Raw genomic sequence first — 24,901 nt, 5'->3', positions numbered from 1 at the left:
CTTGCCAAGATGAAGCCCAGATGCAGACTCTGGAAACGGGGTCAGAGGTGGTTATTCTGGGTCTTTTCCTTCCAGAGTGTTCAGTGGCTTGCAATGCACACTTGGCCATGAGACTAGTGCACAACTATCCAAAGCTTTCAAAGAGTCTTTACAGACAACCTAGTTATGTAATAAAGCTACCACTACATGATTTTTTAAATAAAATCTAATGAATTAGCTGGTGGTTGGAAGAATTTGAATGCTTTTCACTTCCTAAATGTAATAAGGACAGAAAGTGTTCAAAATCTACTAGGCAAAATGATTGGTAGATAAAGGGAAGATTTGTAAAACAATAATATGGTTTTGCAGGATGAGGCTGTGTATTGATGTTATTTCAAGTCCTTAGTATCTGTCCACACAGCCACACTTTCTGAGCATCATGATGATGATGGATGCACAGTATCCTTTCCCCCTGGAAATCAGGATGCTCTCCAGGCCCCATCCGTTTTATAAATAATCACACCTCAACAGCCAGAGAATTCAAGGACTAATTACTCCAAAGCACTGTATAAATGAAAAGTTCACAAGTTCATCTTCAAAATTACTACAGTCTGTTTGTGTGTGGTGGGGACGGTTGGAGGGGGTGCATCCCACATGTTAAAAGCCCTGCTTCGTCTCTGTGCTATCTAATGTGCAATTTGTGCATCCTGAAGGATTATGGTGATGTTAAACATAAAAGTACTTTCCCAGTTAATTACAGACAAATCTTTCCTACAATTCTCATCTTAGAACCCAGCTCTAGGCTCTTTCATTTCTTTTCAGCTTTAGGAGTTGTGAGCTTACAACTGTATGTGAAGATCTGATTTTAACTGAAAAAAACAATCCAGGCAATCACAAGCTCATTTATGTCACAGAGTGCCTATTCAGGTCCTTTGAAGTTTTCTTAAATGACCCAAATCACGCACGTTATATTGCAACGTAATCGAGTCGTGTAAATACAGTGCAGATTGCTCCAGCTCAGTCTCCTTTTCAGGGCTCTACCTTCTCACGTACTTAGCAGTAGGAAGAATTCATCACAGTGGTATTTGTCCTCTACATTGGTCCCACCAGTGAAAGCGTAATTGAATGTTTTCAAGTCAATGTAAATATAGCTAAGTGCCCACTCAGAATAACGTTTAAAAACAGGAAAGACTAAAGTCTACGGCTTTCTGTTGGAACAACTGGCTCTTATCTGAGAGTCACTGAGAAGGTGGTGCTCCAGGGGGAACAAGAAGATCTCCATCAACTGACTCCTAAGCGAGAGCCACTGATAAGGTGTTACAGGAGGCTCGAGAAGAAAATCTACATGAAAATCTCAGAGAAGTATGCTTTGAGCAACAAGAACTTTCAAAAGTAGGAACAAGGCCTTTTGCTTGTTTGTTTGTTTGGTTTGTTTTGTTTTTTGAGACAGGGTTTCTCTATATAGCTCTGAATGTCCTGGAACTCTGTAGACTGGGCTGGCCTCGAACTCATAAAAATCTTCCTGCCTCTGCCTCCCAATTGCTGGAATTAAAGGCACCACCACACCTTTATTCCTAAGGCCTTGGAAGCCTTGGGAGCCTTGGAAGCAAGGCTTTTTAAGCCTGCTTAAAGTTAAGTCCCTCTCACTGAGCCTTACCTTCCTGGTGCAGAGGGGAAAGAGCTGACCCATTTTAACAATGCATGATGTAGCTGGCAAAGCGTTAGGGGTTTTATAACTGTTCTGTTGTTTGTCTTCATTAACCTTCAGCTCAGCTCTGCAAAAGCAGTATTGTTATTTACAGAAACCTCAAACAACGATCCCAAGATCACTGCTCTTTCACACAGTAATAAAATAAGCAATAAAGCTTAAATATTACCCATACAGTAGATGGTAAATAACTATCCACTCAGTGAAACCAGATACATGAATGTGAAGATTCAGGGCAACATAATAAATGTTTGCAATAAACTGCTTAAGAGCAAAAGCAGAATTGGAAATTATATGTACCATGATTTAAACTGCAGAATAAGTCAACATAATTATTATTTATTCAGCACATACTTTGTGTTTGCCACTTTATACAATGTCTATAATAAATGTGTGGAGACTATTATTACCTCCCTTCTGCTGGTAAAGGGATTAAGGATTATGGAGGTTGGGCAACTTGTCAGCTACAAAGCAACTGAGATTTAGTCCAGAACTGAACAGATCTCCAAGAACTCACAGCAAATGCTAGAACATAAACTCAGTTCAGGAAGTCGGAAGGTGAAACTATTATGGCTGTGGGTCGGGCAGAAAGCATTCTCTGTGTTCTGAGAAAGGACGAGTTCCTCCTCTGACACTTTCTAGATGTTGTCTTTTTTATGGTCTCTCTCTCTCAGTCCCTGTGACTCTGTCTGCAAAATCATTCCTTAGTTTGCTCTCCGTTGCTGGGACAAAATACCGTGATCAAAACAATACGGCAAGGAAAAAGTTTATTTCACCTTACAGGTTACAAGACAGCCTGACATCAGGGAAACAGGGCGGGAGCCTGGGGCCTGGAGCTGGGGGCAGAAACTGAAGAAACTGCAGGAACGTTGCTTATTGGTTTGGCTCTCCATGTCATGCTCAGCTTGCTTTTCTATACAGCCCAGGAAAATCTACTGGTCTTGCAGAGGGCACGGGCTCAGTTCCCAGCATCCACATAGTGGCTCAGAGTCACCTATAAATCTAGTTCCAGGGGACTAGACACTGTCTTCTGGCTTCCATGGGCACCAGCATACACTGGAAACATATAAACTCAAAGAGGCACACACAAGCACTAAATAAATAAACAGATACACCTTTAAAATGAATGCATTCTTATAGTGATTGTTCTGTGTAGATAATTATACTGAGAGTTATAGATACATAGGTTTACATTTAAGTGTGTATTTGTATATGTGCAGGCATTTATTTCTCTAATGATACAGCTCTGTATCTATTCCTGTATATCATCCCCCTAAATTAAATAATACTGAAAGATTGTTTTATAGATCATGCATCCCATGTAACAAAAACTGTAATCATCTTTTTAAGGTACTAAGTATAATTATATCGGATTTTTTTTGTTTTTGTTTTGTTTTGTTTTTTGTTTTTCGAGATAGGGTTTCCCTGTGTAACAGTTCTAGCTGTCTTGGAACTAGCTCTGTAGACCAGGTTGGCCTCAAACTCACAGGGATTCACCTGCTTCTGCCTCCCGAGTGCTGGAATTAAAGGCATGTTCCACCATTGCCCGGCCAGTAGTATCAGCTTGTAAATCTTTGTAGTTGCAAAAATTATATAAATGTAACATAATGCAATTTGAACCCCATCTGATTGTTTACAACACTTTTCTCTTGTGAAAATGTTCTGATAAGTATCATTAAGAACGTTTCTAATTAATTCCCTTAGGGTAGCTTCCTGGGGATGGAACTAATGTGATCCAAAGTATCAGGGCTGGGAATTTCTTATAGAAAGACTTAGTCTATTTGACTGTTACCAGTTATAGATGATATGAGCTTCTCTTTTATCTTATATCTACACCAACACTGAATATGATAGTTTCTGTCAACTTTACACACTCTCGAGACACCTGAATAGAGGGACCCTCAACTGAAGAATTGTTTCTATCAGATTGGCTGTAGGTATGTCCGTGTGGCATTTTCTCAATTGCTATTTGTTATAGGAGGGTTCAGCCCACTGTGGGTAGTACCCTCCCTGAAAATGTGGGCGTGGGCTATATAAAAAAGGTAGCTGAGCAAGCCAGGGGAAGCAAGGCAGTAAGCAATGTTCCTTTATAGTCTTGAATTCAATTTTTGCCTCTAGGTTCCTACTTTAAATTCCTAGTTTGGCTTTCTATGACAGTGGACTGTATAACCCGTAAGCCAAACAAACCCTCTCTCCCCAAGTGGATTTCATCACACCAACAGGAATCAAACTAGTCCAGTCGCTCACCTGGAAGTCCATGTCCTTTCCACAGTCTGTCGAGTGCATGTCTTTACGTCTTCATACTTCTTGTTGTTGATGGTACAGTTTAAAGCAGCCCCTGTTCTTAAGCCCTGTCTGGATTCTTACAGAGCCATGTGCTTAGATAGTTATCCTTCAGGAATGAACTGTAGTGCTGTTAGTCATGAGTGCAATGCCAATAAATTAGTAACATATATTAAATAAACTATCTTTAAACAGAAATACATAGAACAGGAGTTATGTCTGGACTAGGAGCTCACAGGAACCTCGGTCTCCTCCAGTAGTAACGGCTTGTTTGACACTCAGCATTCGCTGCAGCAGGTTTTCTCCTATGTAACAAGAAGCCTGAGTATTGATCTAATAACACACAGTTATGATTAGGATGCTGAAAGGGAAAGAGGGAACATACTCCAAGGAAGATGCTAAATTTCCTTTTTTAGTAGAAAACAACACAGTCGACCTATAATTAATGAAAAGTAGAAGAGAAAGTAATACAAGGATGTTACAGACTCTCAGAGCCAACATGAGACAGCACAGCTTAAAAGTGGGCTTAATATTGTACAGAAATGAAGACAAAGGAAAGATGGATAGAAGAGAGTTGTTTCCATTATGAATTTTGATATTATAAAGGTATGGAATAGGAGAAAGATGAGTAGCTAGAGGTCAGAGGTCACCTGTCACAGAGCTGGCGATATGCTGAAACCAAGCCAGCATTCATTAGCCTCGGGGAGGAGGGCAAATGAGAAGTAGGCGAGCCAGTCCTCGAGGAGCTGGATGGGTTTCTAAGGAAGGGACTGAGGACCAGGAAACAAGGCCATGGGGGACTTTGTATCAGAAATGAGGTCAGAGCCTGTGTGGCAGCCAACACAAGCTGACACTGAGGCCCAGAAGGCAGAAGGTTCATTGTTGACACTCCCCTTGAGCTAAGAATCAGCACCAGGCTGAACCTAACAGAGAGGACCCCAGAGGAACCCAAACTGAAAACCTGGAGGCTTGACAAACACCAAGTCAGCAGTGGGGATTGTATCCAAGAGCCCCAGGCCATTCGTTTCCTTCAAAACGTTAGGCCTCCCTGGGTGCCAGACATAGAGCCCCAAAAGTCTATCTTCAGGACTAGTTAACTGGTGATGCAGTTGCTTCGTTTGGAAATAGATACAATGAAACAAATCTTAAAGACCCCTAAGAAACCATGTCCTGCCTGTCATATGGTACCATATAGGCAGACAGAAACAAGCACAGGGCAAGAGTGATATTCTCAGGATGACTCAAGACAGGAAAGGGGAGGAGATCTGGAGTGTTTGTCTACTATGAGAGGGACTCTGGGTTCGACTCCCCACACCACAAAACAAAATGAAGGAAAATGATTTATTGAGAGGCTCTTTGATCCCTTACCCCTGCTCGCTGCCCTTGATACAGCTTCCTCAGCTTTAGCCTCCAAGTCCGTGGGGCTGCAGGCATAGGTATTGCTTCAATTCATCCGGAATTATTGATGTCTCAAACACAATAAGCACATTTCTCATTGTGATAAGAATGGACTTCATTGGAAATTATAACTTTTAATCTTTGTGGTATTTAGAAAGCTCAACACTCACTCTTCTGTAGCCCGGAGGGAATGCAAAATGAGCTCAACACTCTCCCTCAGGACTCCTATTTGGAATAATTACTTCTCAGGAAACAAAATCACAAAACTCATCCTCAGATGAAACTGCCTTTGAGGACTCTGGAGAACTCAAGTCTACATACTTAAGTACGTATCATTTTACCACATTCTAATTTGCATTTTTTCTAGCCCTATTGTGCAGACATGAAAATCGGGGGCTATCCATCCCCTGGGGCAACTAGTCAGGATGAAAAATTATAAGCCACATCTTGAAAATGTGCTTTTAAAAAATTCTTGAATATATCATATAAAGGACATTCACAATCAGCTCAAAGATCCTTAGCTAATTTAAATGAATTGCTTACTTTGAAAAAGCTATAAGAAGCTTGTGTCGTTTCACTAATATGCCATTAAAACAATTAAAAACATTTCCCAAACGCTTATGTAAGACCACTGCTGATCCAAGCTGCTGCAGTTCTGGAGTGGATTGGAAAGTTCCTGCTGACTTCTCTACATGGAGGAAACATATTGTCGACATCTTGTAAGAAAATCAAGTTATTCAACTTAATGGATCAGTACAGAAAACAAATCGCTCGTCTGTCAGGCAGAATATTTTGCTGTGTTTGTGCTTCATTGGATCTAATTCTGTTAGCTTTGGATGGTGCTTTTAAATGAACATACACAAATGGCGTTTGGAATAGTCTACTTAATTCATTCACATGAAGCAGAGATCACTCTAAAACCAGTTTGGAAATTATTTGGGGGCTTTCTTATTTAATTAATCCATTATACATAACCTTCCAGGATTTTGCTCTCTGAAAGTATTATTAACACTCCACAGATACATTTTACATTATTAAATTTAAGAATTTACACTCAATAAAACCCTCAGCAGGAATATTGTTATTAAATGAGTTCATTAAGCTTAACCACGCTAATTAACAGCTAACTATCGAGAAGTACTTGTACGACAATGGGGATTTCATCTTCCTCACCCGTCTACTAACTCTACCAAGTGAACCCAAACCTCAGGGGGAAAAATCCAGGAAATCTATGGAACCACACCTACCTCTATAGAAACAGGTCCTCCAAAAGAAATGCCTAGGCTTGTCTAAAACTCCATCCTCATCAGATCGTCTGTCGATAATTTTCTATTAGGTTTGCAACTGGTGTGAGTGGCTCCTCTCCTTATGCCTGTAATGGCATGACTGGAACCATTCTACAATTTAGTCTTACTGGAAACAACTAGTCTTAGCTAGCGCAACTCCATGTCTTTGAGGACCCCTCAGCTCCTAGTGCAGGGCAAGGGTCAGTTGAAAGAACCAATCCTAAGGAAAAGATACCAACAGGTTATAGGTTGTAGCATAGCTACAGCATCTCTGTGGCCCCTGTGCTATCATCTATAGTGGGGACTGTTGTGCAGTACCGGATTCCAGGGCTATTTGCTTACATGCTAGGAGCATTGACTTCAAAGGTTTAAGGACTGAGTTCATTTCTAGGTATCACTGCTGGGATAAGGAAGGCATCTTGCCTAATGTCATATTAGGACACTAGGGAAATAAAGTCGAATTACATAAAATATAAAAATTAAATAATTTCAAGTTAGGACATTAGGAAGGATCCCTGGGGGGTAGTCTATATTAAATGTCTGGAGGGTGTTAGGCTACAAACACCTGACTCTCTTGCCAAAAGTCTGGCTGTGCAGAAGGGCCCTCTTTCTCACAAAGCTTCCTACAAAATCAGCTGAGATACTGTTTGTGTACATATCGCAGTGCGGCACCACCATGTATCTATTGTAACTTCCTTCATAGGTATCCATCCTGAGAGTGCGCCTCAACAGAACCCCCCAACCCCTGTGAGTGTGCATGAGTGTACTCAATAGTGTGGGTGTGTACATGAATACATTTGGGTACACCTGCATTTGGGTGTACATGAACCTGGAGGCCCAAGGTTTACATCAAGAGTCTCCCTTCAGAGTTGGAGAGATAACTCAGTGATTAAGAGCATTGCCTGCTCTTCCAGAGGTCCCGAGTTCATTCCCAGCAACCACATGGTGGCTCACAACCATCTGTAAAGAGGTCTGGTGCCCTCTTCTGGCCTGCAGGCATACACACAGACAGAGCACTGTATATATAATAAACAAACAAACAAACAAACAAATAAAAGGAGTCTCCCTTCAATTGCTCCCCACTTTCATTTTTTTTTTTTTTTGAGAAAGGGTCTCCCACTGAATATGTAGTTCATCAATTGGCTACGCTGGCAACAAACAAGGCTCAGGAATCTGCCTGCCTCTGCCTCTTCATTGCTGAGATCACAGGACTGCATTCTCCCCGAGTTTTATGTGAATTCTGAGGAATTTTGGTCCTTGAGCCTGCAGGGCAGACACTGTACCATAGGAGTCAGCCCCTCGGTTTATCAAACAATCATGATTCAGATATGTGGAGAGTAGTTTCAGGACACTCTCAGCTGAAGCATCCAGTCTTAAGGAAGAACCTAAGGGGAACCCCATTGCATCGTCTGAAGTCCTACTTAAAAAGAAAGTTAATGCCAACCAGACACAGTTGAACATTCTAAATTTAGGGTTCAATTCTTCACAGTTCAAAATAGATTATTAAATAAAGTATAGGCTTCCGAAAAAGAACTGTCTTTGATGCCTCGAATAGTTTTGGGCTACACTGCTTCCCAGTCTAGCTAAGAATAACTCAGACATACTAAGAAAATTCTGCTGAGTTGAATTTGTGCTATTTCTAACCACATATCTGTATCTAGGTATCTCTTATCCACTGCCCCCCTTTTTTAACTGAAGCAATTGGGGGTGGTGAAGCTTACTGGAAACAAAGGAAACTTTTGTGTCCTTTTTTTTTTTTATTTAGATGAGAGTAAAATGTCACGGACTGAATTACGCTCCCCGTTTATATGTTAAAGTCTTAGTTCCCAGTGTGCCTGTTTCTGGAGACAGGGTCTTTGGGATGTTTCTAAGATCAATGAGATACCAAGCCTAATGAAATACAACTGCGGTCTTGGAAGAAGTGATAAAAGTTGGGGCTGGAGAGATGGTTCAGTGAATAAGAGAACTAGTTGGTCATTCAGAGGATTCCAGCTCAATTCCTAGCACCCATATGACAGCTCACAACTGTCTGTATCTCCAAAATCTGACACCCTCATAGAACAATACATGCAAGCAAAACACCAGTGAACATAAAATAAAAATATAAATTATTTTTTTTAAAAGAAAAGAAGTGAGGGAGCTGGAGAGATGGCTCAGAAGTGAAGAGCATTACCTGCTCTTCCAAAGGTCCTGATTCCCAGCAACCACATGGTGGCTCACAACCATCTGTAAGGGGGTCTGGTGCCCTCTTCTGGCCTGCAGGCATATACACAGACAGAATATTGTATACATAATAAATAAATAAAATATTTTTTAAAAAAAGAAGTGAGAAAGGCGATTGATGCATTCTCCCCACTCTCTGTCTCCCCCGAGCCCCATTCCTTTGTGATGTGAGGACAAGGCAGGGATGTGGCTGCCTGCTAGCGAGAAGGAGCTCTCCCAAGATACCAAATACCCTAGTACCTTGTTGTGGGGATTTGGTCTCTAGAACTCTGAAAAAAAAAATCCAACCTTCTGTTGTTTAAAGCGCTCAGCATGCTGTCTTTTGTCATGGTAGCCTGAGCTCACTAACACAGATGTAACCTGAACATAATGGTACTCACAAATGGATCTCTTGCTTTTCTTTTTAATTCTGCACTTCTCCTTTCCCTCAACCTCTTGAGCCCTTCTCCTCCTCCTTTTTTTTTTTTTGTTCTTATTTCATTTGGGAATGCTCTTAATCCAAGAGTAATGTATGTACTTATTTGTCATGCCTTATAGGACCACTGAGGATATTCTGTTCAGAACCACAGTATGCTGGGCCTAAAGTCTTTCTAGAGAAATTCTGAGAGGGATCCACACGGTGAGGGACACACAGGAGTTGGAGTCAATATGGTTGGGAGCTAAATTAGCAAACATATTTTCAAATAAATGAACCAAGGACCAATAGAGAGTGAGTTAGAAACTTACAAGGCACTCTATCCTGTGAGATAATCCTATGGGGGTATAACACTAAAGCCCCACTACAGACCCACTTTGGGTCTTCAGCCCAGGAATACAATTGTTAGCACATTTATTTCGGTGTCTGCGGGAGAACTCACACACCTACAGATGGCGGGAGCCATCAGGACAATCCAAGATTCCCACTTCCCTGGATCGATGTAAACTTGTGATTAGAATTTGGCTGCCTATTCCTGTTCCCCTCCTGAGAGTGAGAGAGTTTGTGTGACTCTTCAGGCTTTCCAACATACTCGGCAGTTTCTTTTCCAATGCTAAGAAACAATGGCAGCCTAGCATCACTATGGCTAGAGCGTAGTAAGAAGTCAGCATGCTACAGCTCCTAGCAAAGTCCTACATAGTCTTCCTCACACCTCTTTTCTTACATCTTACACTGATGCCACCTCAGCATAAACCCTTACCTTTTCTCCCCTGATTCCTAGGACAACCCTTTCGAATCTGTTTCCAGTCTGGTATTCCTCCTCATTACAGCGTTGGTATTCTTCATTAAAGCTAAATCGAGATATTTTCCCCAATGCTTCAAATTCCAAAGAGATCTGGGTACTTCTTAAGAAAATGTGGATTCCTGCAGGCTCTAAGAACCCGGAGCGTTTGGCCCCTGCTAATCTCTCCTGTACTTTCTCTGTTTTTTTATGACATCTTGAATATACTTCTCATTACTCTTACCCCTGAGCCTTTTATGTATTGCACAAACCACAGCACCTAGGAACACAACCTGAAAATATATCCTGATGATAGAGGATAGTGGAGGAAGAGAAAAACATTCATGTATTAATAGTGTTTTCTCAAGTTCAGGTAGTATAAGCATTTTTCATTATCAACCATGGTCATTACAATTACCTGCATTGTTAAAGCTCTGAACTTCCCTCACTTTCTCCTTGGCCCTATCTTCATTTCAACCTCCCAGCTTCCCTCCTCGTTCCATCCCTCATTGGACCCATGGCACCCTGATCTCACTTTTACCCCAGTCAACGTTGTACTCTGTGTTGGCATTCATGTACTTCTCTCTTCCCACATTATGTGCCCCTGGATTGTCACGGCAGAAACCTTTGCAGATACTCAGTAAATATTTATTTAAAGAAAAGAAGAGGGGCCTCCAGTAGGTAAGAAAGGCAAAGAAGGAGAAAGCAGAGGGAAAGATGCAAAGAGGGAATACAGGGGAGTGGTGGAGCAAGGGAGAAAAAGACAGAGGGTCTACTGGCTGACTGGTCAGTGAAAAAAGAAAAGAGGAAAGAGAGGTCAAAGGAAAAACTAAGAATGAGTTCAGAGATTTAACAATGACGGTAATTGTAATGACCATGGTTGATAATGAAAAATGCTTATACTACCTGATCTTGAGAAAACATTGTTAATACATGAATGCTTTTCTTGTCCCCCACTATCCTCTATCATCAGGGTATATTTTCAGGTTGTGTCCCTCAGAGTTGTGGTTTGTGCAAGTGCCCCCCAAAGCTTGAACAGAAGGCTTGGTCCACAGTCTGTGGTGCTTTTGAAAGCTAAAATCTTTAGAAAGTGGGGGCTGGTAGGAGGAAGATAGGTCATGGGATGTCCTTTAAGTGGGACATGAACACTCAGTCCTCTTCCTCTTTTCTTCCCAACTGCATGAACTGAGCAGCCTTTCCTGCCCAGAATTCTGCCCATAATATTCCACCTGCACAGACCTGAAAGGAACAGACCCACTTGCCAGGGACCAAAACCTCCAAGATTGTTTTCAAATTAAGCTTTTCCTCTTTTTAAAGTTATTTTTCTCAGCTATTCTCTACAATAATAGAAAGCCAATAAACATAATAAACCAAGAAAGGCACAGATTTGGGGGAAAAGAACAAGATGTAATTGTAGTGTGGGAAGGACAGCGGAAGACATTTCTTTGTAAAAAGCCCAAACTATAGTAAAAATTGGGGCTCAGGGGCTATTTGTAGCAGTTGTCACATTTTCTTTATTTATTTTTATAAAATACTTTAAAACATAAAAACCATGTATAGTTTGGTTACAGACAAAAATTTGCCTGACAGATCATGAAATTCCATCCCTAGAAATGGGAGTGATTATGAAAATAAGAAGGAAGCTAGAGAGACGTCTCAATGGTTAGAGCACTTGCTACTCCTACAGAGGAGTAGGATTTAGTTCCCAGAATCTACATGGTGGTTCACAGCTACCTGTAACTCCAGTTCTAGGGGATCTTATACCCTCTTCTGGCTTCTGCATGCATGTGGTACACCTTAACTCATAATACATTCATATACAAAATGATAGCTAGCTAGCTAACTAGATAGATAGATTGCTGTTCATTTAGTATTGTAATTCTCTACACTGAAGCCCTTCAGCCAATTCCTAAGCCAATGACATAATAATAATAATAATAATAATAATAATAATAATAATAACAAATTAAAGTGGCTTTTGCTCTGCTTTCTGTAACTACCTCATGCACTAAGCCTACAAACGGGGAAATGGCAGTTCAATTAAAGTGGCCTAGCAAGGACAGAGGTAGCAAAGGGCAGAGCTATTCACTTAAGTATGACAGAATACATCCTCTGAAAGACAACCTCATCACGACCACAATCCAGTAGCTTAAATACAGTCAGTTACTTCAAATCCCTCCAGCACTGAATGTGGTCCTAGGCGCCTGTTCTCCCCTTTTCCATGCCCAAGGCCGAGATAACCTTGTTTGAGTCCTATGGTGAGTTTGGGGTCCCAAGGAAGGGTTGGGAGCTTAATTAACCTTCTAGTACCTGGGTCAGTCCTTCCCTACTCCTCTTTGTCTGGGCTTCGATTAAACCTCCCTCCTTGTGGGCTTGAAGGTACCTGTGTATCAGGATTCCACTGTGATTTCCCTACAGTTGAACTTAGAATTGGAAGGCTTAGAAATCAGCCAGTACCGCTACTTCCTTTGACAGATGAGGAAGTCCACATGTTCCGTTTGGATACATCTTGACATTCTCTTACAGTTGGCTCATTCCACAAGGAATTTAAAAGACATGTATCTTTTTTAAAATTCAGAGAGAATATTAAATTGGCTAGAATTCAAATAAACACACCCTCCCTGTCCTGTCTTTCTGCATCTGCTCTGACTCTGGGGACTGATGCAGCTATCTTTGTCTCTGAGACGACTCAGCATACGAAGCCCAGCAGTGTCTGGCCACATGGTGGTCCACCAAGGGAGAAAAGTTTTAAGTTTATTTTTATTCTTTGATTATTATACACACACGTTAGAATATATATATACATACATATATACATATGTATGTATGTATATATATTATATACACACTTTTATAAACTTTTGGTCACTTTTCACTCCAATTGCCCCCTCCTCTTCCTCCCTCTCCCACTGAAGTTCTTCCCAGCAAGTCCTTACTATTTTAATTCCCCTTTTTTCTCTTATTTAAAATAGATCTCTTTTTCATACAATACATTCTGATTACGGTTTCCCGTTCCCTTACTTCTCCCAGTGCCTCCCCACCTCCCCTCTCATCGGAATTCAGGCTTTTTCTGTCTTTGTTTAGAAAACAGGCACCTGAACAGTGCTGAGCAGACTCAGCCGGTGACACCCGGAGAGAGGAAAGGGCAGGATTTGGGTGAGGCTGTTGGTGACACAAGGGAGAACAAGAGATTTACATATGAAGTTTATCAGAGCACCACTGAGCAGCTTCGGTCTCACACTACGCAGCGACCTCAAGGGGCAGTGATCTGTGGTGCTGGGTTAGGAGGTCTGACTGCTAAATTAACTCAGATCCAGGTCTTTGAGTAAAGTGAGGATACCCAACTTTTCCACAAGCACAGTGCAAGGTCATGCTGGCTGCCCAGTGTTTGGATTCCTGAATGGCAGAGCCTGTAGGATACTGCAGAGCAAGTTCCACATGTATGAAGGTCACCCACTGTCAAAGGTGATTTTCCTGCTCAGGGTTTTCCATCTTCTGGGTGTGGACACTTTGGTAGTCACCAGTGCAATTGAAGGGCTCAACCCCAGTTGTGCAGTTGGAGGTAACATGATGATCCATGATCACAACAACAACCTACCTGCTTCATTGGTAGAAACCCTCTTCGAGGCCCCAATGATGAAAGGTTTAGAATGTGTTTCTCTGCCATGTCTGACTTAAGACTGGAATATGAGGCAGAAAGCTTTAAGTGCCTGGAAACAAATGGGGAGCAACGGAAATTATAGGAAGGCAGGCACCTATGTGATGTTTGCAGGCCCCAACTCTGAGACTGTGTCAGAGAGCCTGCTAAGTATGCTGGGAGCAGATGCTATCGGCATAAGTATAGTCTCAGACGTTATCGTTGCTCACCGTTGTTGGCTTCGAGTCTTTGGTTTCTCACTCATTCCTAACAAGGTCGTCATGGATTACGCAAACCTGGAGAAGGCCAATCACAAGGGAGTCTAGAGGCTGGGAAAGCAGCCGCACAGAAATTGGAACAGTTTGTCTCTATTCTCACGGACAGCTTTCCACCCCGTGAGCACGTTGCCAGCTGTCTGGCCTTGGAGGGCTCTGGTGCTTCCCTTGTGGGGTCCAGATAGCTGTCTACTTTGGTTACTCGCTGGGATCACTAGTCTCTGATCTTAGATTGTCGCAGAAAGGAAAGAAGAAGATTTCTGCCTTTCACCTCCTCCATGTTCTTCTACCATTCTGATGTCTGTCCCTCTTGCTCAGTTGCCTTCTCAAAACAATTTAACTTTCATTTCTCTGAAAGAGCTGGAGCTCGTGCCCCACCACCCTTGGGAAATATGCCTTCAAACAGTACCTTCTAGATCTGGGAGATCACACACATGTTCCTCTAGGCCAGTCTGACTCCCCTAAAGCATGAAAGACCAAAGACCAACCCAATACTTCTTGGATTTTATTTAACAATAGTATGCTGTGAGAATAAAGAGATCAAATACTTTCTTAAAAACAAACACAAAATAAAAAACAGAAAAGGCTTCTAAGAAATGATAAAGAAGATAAATAAAAAAGCAACAAAACAAGAAAAATAGACAAAGAAAAAATACAAGAAAACATACAGATGCAGACACACATTTACACATTCAGGAATTTGATAAATGGGCTGAAGAGATGGCTCAGAGGTTAAGAGCACTGGCTGATCTTCCGGAGGTCCTGAATTCAATTCCCAGCAACCACATAGTGGCTCACAACCATCTGTAATGAGATCTTGTGCCCTCTTCTGGCCTGCAGCCATACAAGCAGGCTGAACACTGTGTACACAATAAATAAATAAATCTTTTAAAAAAATTGATAAAAACCCAAAGTCAGGAGGCATAATTTATACCCAAAAGACCTGTAAGGTTAAAGAGGAAAAAAAAGACAATATTCTGAGACAAAGACTCTCCAAAAATGCCATTGAGTTCCTTCTGTTGGCCATCTGCTGTTAGGCATAGAACTTATCCTTAAGAGTGGATTGTTTCCCTACTGAGACTCCCTTGGAGAAAACTAACTCCTCACTTGTAAGTGGCTGCCAATTGGAGACAGCGTCCACTGAGTTTATCAGGGTTGCTTGAATGAGCAGGATGCGGAGGGTGCTTTCTGGAGCATGAACAATGAACAAGTGGATTCGCCACTGCACAAAGTGCTAAGCCTTCTCCCAGCAATCGATAATGGATAATAGTCCCTCAGAAAGTGATATCAGCCCCTCCACTATCCACAAACGCCCTACTTTACTCTCTATTGCTGGGATAAACACCATAGCCAAGAACAGCTTGGGCTGGGGAGAGTTCATTTCTGCTCACAAGTTATAGTCCATCATCAAAGGAAACTGAGGTAGGAACTCAAGGCAAGAGCTTGAAGCAGAAACCATGGAGGAACAGTGCTTACTGGCTGTGTTTGGGTGAATAAAATCTTCCAGTACTGTGAAAACTTACCAGTGAGGAGGATCCTTCTAGCTCTGTTTTTGGCGCCTCTCTCTCTCCTTCAACTAATGAGTGTGGTTTTCACCATCTAGTTCAGGAGGCTACCCAATGAATGATTGGCAAAAGCCTGGTTATTCTGGTACCCTCTGTGGATGCCCTAAGCAACAGCTCAAAAGGAGGTACCTCGCATTTGGACCTGGAACTTTTGTTTAGTAACTTATGCCTTCTAGAAGGAGCACTATCTACTCACGCCTGATGCTGAGGAAGAACATTTTGAGCTAGGGGGCCAGATGCCCCATGCCTGGGCAGTCACTGGAAGAGAGCGATGGACTAATACTCTCATCTACTTGGGAAACTGAAACTGGAGCATCACTTGGGGCTAGGAGTTTGAGACAAACCTCTATAATACAAGCAAGACTCTAAGACTCCTTCTCCAAACAACAGCATCAGGAATTCATCATCTTGAATATGGTCATTATTAGAGGCAAAATGGTGTGGGAAATCCTTCTGTATATGCGTTGCTTTAAATGAATAAAAAAGCTGCTTTTGGCCAATGGCCTAACCGAATATAGCCAGGCTGGAAAAGAGATATAGAGAGAAAGTAGGGGAGTCATGAGACGCCATTAGCTGCCAGAGGAGAAAGATGCAAACTGCTAGTCAGAACCTTGTCAGTAGGCCACAAGCCTCATGGTAAAATATAAAATAATAGGAATGGTTAATTTAAGATGTAAGCGCTAGCTAGCAATATGCTTAAGCTATTTATTGGTCAAACAGTTATTGCGGATAATATAGTTTCAGAGTGATTATTGCGGGACCGAACAGGACAGAAACCTCTGCCAACAGTAAGATGGAGAAAGTCTGGAAAGGAAGCAACAGGAACAGGAAGGCAAAGGAAAGCTATCGTGGGAACAATAGTATGAGGTGCAGGCTCACTGTCGTTGTAAACGAAACACAGCACACATATCTCACAGTAGAATTTTTCTGCCATGTGTCGTGATTCCAGATGTTTTTAATTATGAAAAGCCTCTGAGCCCCCTTTTAGGAGATGAGTGCCCATGGGGTGGGCGGGAGCCACACTGTCAGTGGGGTCAGTTGTTTCTCCTTTCTTCTCCTTCTGGGGCACAACCTTTGAAGGGAGAACATGTGGGGAAGAGCTAAGAGTCTGGGAAGGATACATAAATTCTGCAAAGATCATGGTGGCAGACACAACTGGCTTCACATCAGAAAAACCTTTCCAGGGTAAACATTTTGTTTAAATATTAAACTTAAGCAAAGCCAGACAGCAGGAACTCAGGCAACATTGCAAAGAAAAGCGGCAATGTTCTCAAGCGAAAGGGAACGAGTTAATGCTTCCCCAGGCAGACAGGCCCTCCTGACACAGAAAGACAGCTGTGCCCTGAAGATCCCTGCAGGCTTCCACTCTTCAGAGTCGATGCACAGGCCCTGGTTGGGATGCTTACAGACCTCCGTCATTGCTCTGAGAGCTAAGCCTTAGCTTTTGTGTTGATGGTAGGAATAGACAGCCTACTTTGTACAGCCATCTATTCTCCTCCACTATTTCTTTTCTAGCATTAAAAATAATCATCCTAAAAGACAGGTACTATAAGGCCCTCAGCTTTCCATGGCAATGGGAAAGAAAGTACCGAAAAATCAAGACATTCTTCAAGATTTCTCCAGCGCAATTTCACAAAGAAGGGCACGTTCTATTCTGATTTTATCAACCCCGTATTTAATTTGTTACCCTCAGTGAAAATTTGTAACCTATATCCAATGTCTAATCAATCGTTGCTGGACTATGTACAGACACGGGGAGAATGCAGATGTAGCAGGTATAAGCTAACACTGTTTGTCCTGTGGTCTGATTTATAACGAACTTTCAGCTGCTCACTACAGAAGTGCAAGGGAGACCAGCTTGCCTCTGACTGCGAATAAACTTGCACACATGACCCATAAACTAGTCAATTGCATAGCTACTCCTAGGTCAGGGCAGATCTTCACTGAAAGCCAGTTTAACATCCTTCAACATCAAGGAGTCAAGTAAATGAATAACAGCTCAGTTTGAAAGCTGGAGAACAGTTGTTGAAGGGCGCCATGCCTCCTTCCCCTCTCTGGGGGTTTATAGGCAGCTAGTGGTTCATAGGGAAGGATATTTCCTCTAGTGTTCAGTCATGGGTAAGGTGTTCATGCTCCAAGACACAACACTAATGAAATTCACTGGACTCACTGTAACACACACACATGCACGCACAGGCGCACATCATGGACGTGTATTAGTCGGGAGTGAGAGCAGGATGTTGAACGACTGGAATATTTATGAAATGTGTGATATTAGTGTAACAAAACCCATTTTCATGCTGTCTCGGTGACAGCAAAAGAAGTTAAGCTCCTTAGAGCAAAGTGAAGAGCTGCAAATTTCTTAGCGTGGGGATGAGACAGCTGTATAAGTTGGTTTGCTGTAGTTCAAGTCTATACACTGAACACTCGGACACCTTATTTTGTGTGTATCCGGGGAATTTCATGGATGTGTGTGCATATATACATTCATATGCATGCAAATGTGAGGGCCGGTTGGGTATCTTCCTCCTCACTTTCTGCCTTATTTTTGAGGCAGGGTCTTTCCTAAAACCTGGAGTTCATCAGTTGGATGCATTTGATCCACTGGCCAATGAGCCCTAAGATCCTCCAGTCTTCACTTCTCAGTGCTGGGATTGCAGGCACAAGTTCCTATACCTGGGTTTTGATATGGGTTCTGGGGATTCAAACTCCTCATACACCAAATGTCTCAAAATTTAGCTTTAGGTCCATAAGTTCAAATTTTAAAGAGGAGTCAAATTTGTAGGAAATATATGGAGAAGTAATTTTGATTTCTAGACTAGAATATGAATAAAGACCGTTGGATGGATAATAAAATATGTTTAATCAATGGTTCTACTATTGACAAAATATTAGCAATGAAAGTAGCTCCATACCTGAGAAGAAATTACTAAATAAATCTGAAGGATGTCTTTACAATGGTATTTCTGTGTTTTTGAAAAACAGGAATGGGGCATGGAAGAAAGAACTATAGTAAGACAAGACATACATAGTAATAATACAAAGGGTTTAAACATGTATTGGGGAGCTGAAAAGGCTGTCTCACTCCTTTAACATACAGACAAAGAGTATATGCTCAGCAAAAGCCAAGTACCTTCCCAGGGTGACTTGCGTCGGATCTTCTCCAAAGACAATGGGACCCACAGAAAGTCAGCTTATCAGAAATCCATCCTTCCTTCTCTTTTTGACAGGACAGAGTGGAAGCAGAGGGCTGTATTTAAACTGGAAGCAGTGATGGAGCAGCTTCTGTGGTAAGGCTGCTTATGTGCTATGGTTGCTAAGCCCGGAATAGTGTACATGTGGCTTTCCGAGGCAAGGGAAATGAAATAGACGTACGATTTTTATCTCTGTGGATACTGGCATCTAAATGTCATCCTTGCAGTGTCTTCAAACCATAGCAAAAAGATGACTTTAAAATAGTATAATACCAGATCAAAAATCCCCCCTTTCTCTGTCAAATTTATAGTCCTATATGGGATGAAGGGGAAAAAAAAAAAACAAGAGCAATTTTCCTTGGGTGGGGAGGACTAGTTAATGTCTTATACAGGTAGAATATATGTTTCCATTTAAAGTTTGACATTTTGCATTCTAAAGTTTACTTTCCCTTCTATGTCTGTATCGTGCACAGTTTACAAAATATACTGTCAATATTATAATGTATTTTTAAAGCCATTCTTTTCATAAGGCCAGGCACAGTGGCATGCCTTGCTCTTAGGACTGGGAGGCAACAGGAGGAAGATGGGAAGTTCAAGGGGAACCTGGGCTATATAATGAGCCCGTGCCTCACACTGGAGACATTTGGTGGACAGCAGAGGGTCCTTCCCCATGGGCATCCTCCCCTAAGTTATTAAGAACAAAATTCCTTTTGATTATTTCCTAGAGTCAGCAAAATCCGCAGTTAAAATTAAATGTGAAGTTGAGGTGGAACAACATTGAAGCTACCTTGTTGAAAGCTACTTACCTAGAATTGGCTTATAAATAAGAGACTAAGAGCTGCCTTTAACAACCCAAGAGGCCACAGAAAGACCGGGGTGCAGAGGATTCCTGAGAAATGATAAAGATGAGTCCAACAACTGTGATGGATTTTGCCACAGGCTTGAACCTGGGAGACCCCAACAGTTCTTTATGCAAACAGCCATCGACAACTGATCTGGCGCCCACAAACCTGGCAGCATCACGAATGGAAATGTAAGAGGACCCCAGGAGATAAAACATGTTGACAAGGACCATTTGCTCATCATGACCCTTCTGGGACCTGAAGGCTCTGAAGCAGTTTCCCAGATGTTTGCACAGCATATGCTGTACTAGGAAACGCGGGTGAGGTAGCTCAGCATTTCCAGTCCCCATCGAGAGCCCCGACAGGATCCCTTCCCATGTGCGTTTTCAAAACACGCTCCTCTCAAGCTGCCTCTTCCAGAGTGTGCACGCACTGTGGGCCCCAGAAAATGCCACAGTGTAATTGCTGCAGCTGAGGACACTTGATGTTCCTTTCATTGCCGGAATATATACAGAGGGCTTTTCCGATTTCATTCACCCTTTCAGGAGCCCTCTTCACCACACATCCTTTCTGCTTCTTTTACTTTCATGAGTCTTTCCTTTCCCATGATTGTTTATTTCCCTTTCCTATTCAGAGGCGGGCACGTGCAATCACAGCTTGCTCCTCTTAAGAGGAGTGCATGAACAAAAACAAGAATTCCTACTCAGTGGCATAGTTTTAAGCATGCTTGATGGGCTGTTTTACCCTTTACCCCTTCTCAGTGCCCTAAGGTGACGCCCATTGCATTAGGAAGCCTGGGGACTCACAGGCGGTACCTGAGAAGATTCTGCAGAGAGCTCAGGGGACATGGGAGAATTAGGACAGTGCGGACACGACTGAGATATTATCATACTGGGAACTTGCACTATTGTGTTCCACACACTCTTCTGTGTGCTTTACATTCATAGCTTTGAGATCTGCAGTGAAAAACAAACAACAATCTACACTCCATGTCAAATCCTTTTACTATTTATATAATTTTCCTAAAGTAATGGAGAGGAGAAGCTTTCCAACAGTGAAATGCTTCTATATTTACAAATAAACAGATACATGTGTATGTGTTATATATACAACAGATATCTAGTTGACGGGGAAGAAAGGGGGTTGAAAGAGCAGGGAGAAAAACTAAGAAAAATAATTTCAAGGGTTGGGAGTATGGGTCCTTAGATAAGAGGGCCTATTCTACAAGCATGTAGACCTGCGTTCAAATCCCTAGCACCCGTGTTAAAGGCCAGATATGGCTATGTATACCTGTAACCAGTACTGCTGTTCCTTATTATTTTTATTTATGTATGCATGTGGGGAGGTGTGCATGGAAACCAGAGGAGAACACAGTATCCCCTACAGCTGGAGTTTCTATGTGGTTGCTATGACCTGAACTGGAGACGCAATATGTTCTCTTAAGCTCTGGACCACCGCTCCAGCCCAATTTCTGCTGTTTTGAATCACCTTGTTTATAGCGTTTTATAACGGGGACCAAATTAACAAGGCAGTATATTTGCAAATAATCCATCACATCACACAGCTGAAACTGTATGGGGGACAATGTCACTTTCCCACTAATTCTTTAAGTCCATAGTCGTGGCTTCACCACAGATGCATACACAGTTGCAGGTCTTAGGCGATGTCTTCATTGCCAACTTTGCCTTTATGTGTCCTCTGTTTGAAAGGCAGCAATAAAGCTTGGTGTGAGTATAACTTGTTAATTTAACATAACAATCTGCCTAATGCTAAGGATCTCAGAAAAGACAAGACTATGAGGTGATAAAGTGTACCCCAAGGAGTGCTGCAAATGACAACTGGCTGAACGTGGCTATTAGATGACTGCTAATGGCAAGGGGTCACTTGGCAGAGAAAGCGCAGGAAGGTTTACAAAATTGACTCAGCTTTATTGAGTCTTCCAGCTTGAAGGCACATTGAGTGGGCACCCAGTTAAACTTTCTCTTTAGACAGACACACTGTTACAACTGAGATTCTTAGTTTAGTAGTTTTGATATAGACACTTTGTGTATGGAGGACTCTTCTAAGCACACACACACACACACACACACACACACCACATGTTCATGTGCATACACATGTACACACATGACTTCTGCTACTAAATAAACATTGTTGCAAAGGAGCTATTTTGAATAAGTGAAATTTTTGAGACTTTTTTTTTCTTTTACACATTTCTTGCAACAAAGGGACTTTGGGCCCAAGCTGTCACCACTATGACTTCACAGCAGGGAGTGCACAGCAGTGGCTGGGGCTCTTTGACCTTAATCAGCAAAAGCATTCCTTCTGGCTTTGAAGCCCCTAGGAAAGGCATTTAACTTCCCAGCAAAGGCAGGCCTGCCTGAAGAGGTTTTCCAGCTGCCTTTCCACTGCTCCATGTGTCTCCCCAGTTCAGACTGATTGGATGACAGGAGAAAGTCCCTGAGAGGGAGGGTACAGTAACTTCGGGGGCAATTAGCAGGGGCTAGGACCAGTTTGGTATTTAGAAATAAATACTGACTTTTGGTGGGTTACTTAAATGATTGTTAATAATCTAACTTAAAAATTACTAAACTAATATATATATATTATATAAGTATATTTAAGTATATATTTATACTTAAGTAAATATATAAGTATATATTTATATATATTTAGTATATTAATTACTAAACTAATATATATGTGTATATATATATATATATATATATATATATAAGAATTTTTAAAGCACTGCTAAATCACCCATATTCCTCCTTATTAAAATCACATTTCCGGGGCTAAAGAGATGGCTCAGTGATGAAGGTACTGCTGCTCTTGCTGAGGACCCAGGTTCTGTTTGCAGCACCCACATCCGTAACTACAGTTCCAGAGCATGTGATGCCCTCTCCTGGCTGCCATAGGACTGCATACTTGTGATACACATACATACATACATGCAGGCAAAATACTGGGAGATATAAAATAGAATATATAAATCTAAGAAATCATTTTTTGGTGGTGTTTTGAGACAGGGTTTCTCTCTGCGGCCCAGACTGGCCTTGAACTCACAGAGATCCACCTAGCCTCTGCCCCACTGAGTGCTGGGATCAAAAGTGTGTGCCACCATTGCCTGCTGAAAAACACCTTTTAAAAACCAAATATCTTTGCTTATTTGGCTTTTACATTGGTTGTAAATCTGTCACAGAAGCAAGGCCCTAAGGCAGAGAAGTAGTTTCCTTGATAAGACTGCTCTTTCAGTTAAAGGACAATCGCAATGTAATTCTAACCAAGATAGCCTTAACTAGCAACTTTAAAGGCTTCATCATGTGAGCCTACCTTGAAAGGAAAGCTGAGAGCAAAAATTAGAAGTGCATGGAAATCCCAAAGATGTTCCTGCATCACCCAGAACTTGGAGTACTTAATATTTGCTTTACAGGAGAGACAATTTAAAGAATTCCACTACCTATAAAATGATATGAAAAATAAAGCATACATATGTGGGGGAGAATCTATGAAAACATATGCTTGGGGAGTTACTTAAATGTTGTGTCTTTTTTACTGTTATACTAGAAAATATTTATCAGAGAAAGGAAAGGTCACACCTAGCCTGACCTCAAATTCAAAATCTTCCTGCTTCAGTTTCCCCATTGCTGGGCTTGTAGATAGAGGGAGCCACCACACTTGACGTGTAGGTTGATTCTCGGTGGCTCTAAATGTCAGCTTCTGAGGAAGGCTCAGGAAAGCACACTGTTATGACACCACTCATCCATAAATAGAGGAAGTTAAGTCCTTAAATAATATTAAGGGACAAGTGATGGGATGGTGTATGATAATCTATATGCTCCAGATGGGAAGATGATGTGAGTTCTAAGTGAGGGCACACCACTAAAAGTATAACGGTGTCTCAGGGCAGACTGGACTGGGATACCTTTGGGTACAAGCTGGCCTAACAGGAGCATAGGGCTGCTGATATACTGGACCAGTTACAAGCAATTACAGATGTGAACTTGAATTACAAAAGGACAGAGGACTCTGGTTAGAAAAGTTGCATACATGTTTACATGAACACAACCCAAAGCCATCTGCCCTGTTTAAGAAGACCTCATTTCCAGGGGTCTCCAGCTGACCAGAGCGGTCTTCAACTCCCCAGATGAAAGACTTGGGAGATGCAAGAGTTTTCCCACAACAAAGTGCAACTGGGTTGTGTGTCAGAGTTATTGACTGATGGTCCCACATCATGAAATCAGATACCCCCTCAAGCATTCCATGGAGTGGCCTCTCTCAGATAGTTTGCTTGAGATGATATGGGCAAGAGGGGAGATCTAAGGAGAATAATGGCTGGGGTTGAGTATGCAGTGGAAACTCAGAAGGCTTTGGGGAGCAGGATCTCTCTCTCTCTCTCTCTCTCGCTCTCTCTCTCTCTCTCTCTCTCTCTCTCTCTCTTTCTCTCTCTCTCTCTCTCCCTCCCTCCGTCTCCCTCCATGGGAGTGAACATGAATGATATGAAAAAAAAGGCTTAAGAAAATAAATCTTTTGAAAAGTGATTCTGTGTTTACTGGCTCTAATTTGACGTAAAAATACTGTTCTACTCAGGCCGCTAGGCCACAGCAATCCTAAGTTGAGGGACCCATAGAGCAGAAGCACCTGGCAATCTATGTCACCTAAGAAATCTATCACTGCTCAAGGATTCTACCGCTAGCCACCCCAAGGTGGTCAGAGAATCAGAAAGCAGACAAATGCTTTAGAGGAAACTAGCTAACTCATATATTCCATTACAAGGAGTCCTAGTCATGATGGAAGACACACACACACACACACACACACACACACACACACACACACACACACACACAGAGTGGTGGGGAGGGAGGAGGAAGGAAAGAGAAATTTATAGCCTAGCACAAGGAACTGAGTTGGAGTATTTTGCTCTGTTCCCACACTATTCAAGGAAAGCTGAAGACGGAAGTACCTGAAGCAATAGACCAAAGAGCTGCTTAAAAGAGTCCTACATACCCAAAGTGTCTACATCAAAACTATTAAAATATTTTTTTCAGGAAGCAAAACTTCCCAGGTGTTTGTAACTTAGCTTTTTCTCTTACTATCATTGTGGTTTAGGAAAAATCTTACAAGAAAAGATTTTCTCGCCTTTGGAAATTCTGACAATGTGCAGAAATAAGGCCATGACTACTTATCCTTTTATTAACTAACATTTGGGTTGATGGGATTGATATCTCTTTTTCTGTGACTTCTCTTATCAGCGTTTGCCCCACTCCCCCACTGCGGCGCCATCACTCATAACACACACAGGCACCTCT

At 41.9% G+C, this 24,901-nt stretch overlaps 1 protein-coding gene and 1 pseudogene across 1 annotated transcript in view; one reads left to right on the top strand and one right to left on the bottom strand.

Annotated features, from left to right (window-relative positions):
- Nucleotides 1-14,170, top strand: part of LOC125390224 (uncharacterized) — a 28,117-nt pseudogene extending 13,947 nt beyond the window's left edge.
- Nucleotides 1-24,901, bottom strand: part of Mcc (MCC regulator of Wnt signaling pathway) — a 378,705-nt gene that overhangs the window by 345,215 nt on the left and 8,589 nt on the right. The gene's annotated exons all lie outside the window — the stretch shown is intronic.

The sequence above is a fragment of the Myodes glareolus genome, chromosome 13, assembly GCF_982192425.1.
Source record: "Myodes glareolus chromosome 13, mMyoGla1.1, whole genome shotgun sequence".
NCBI lineage: Eukaryota > Metazoa > Chordata > Mammalia > Rodentia > Cricetidae > Myodes > Myodes glareolus.
The sequence above is the reverse complement of the archived record's forward strand: the minus strand, read 5'-3'. Positions and strand labels throughout refer to the sequence as shown.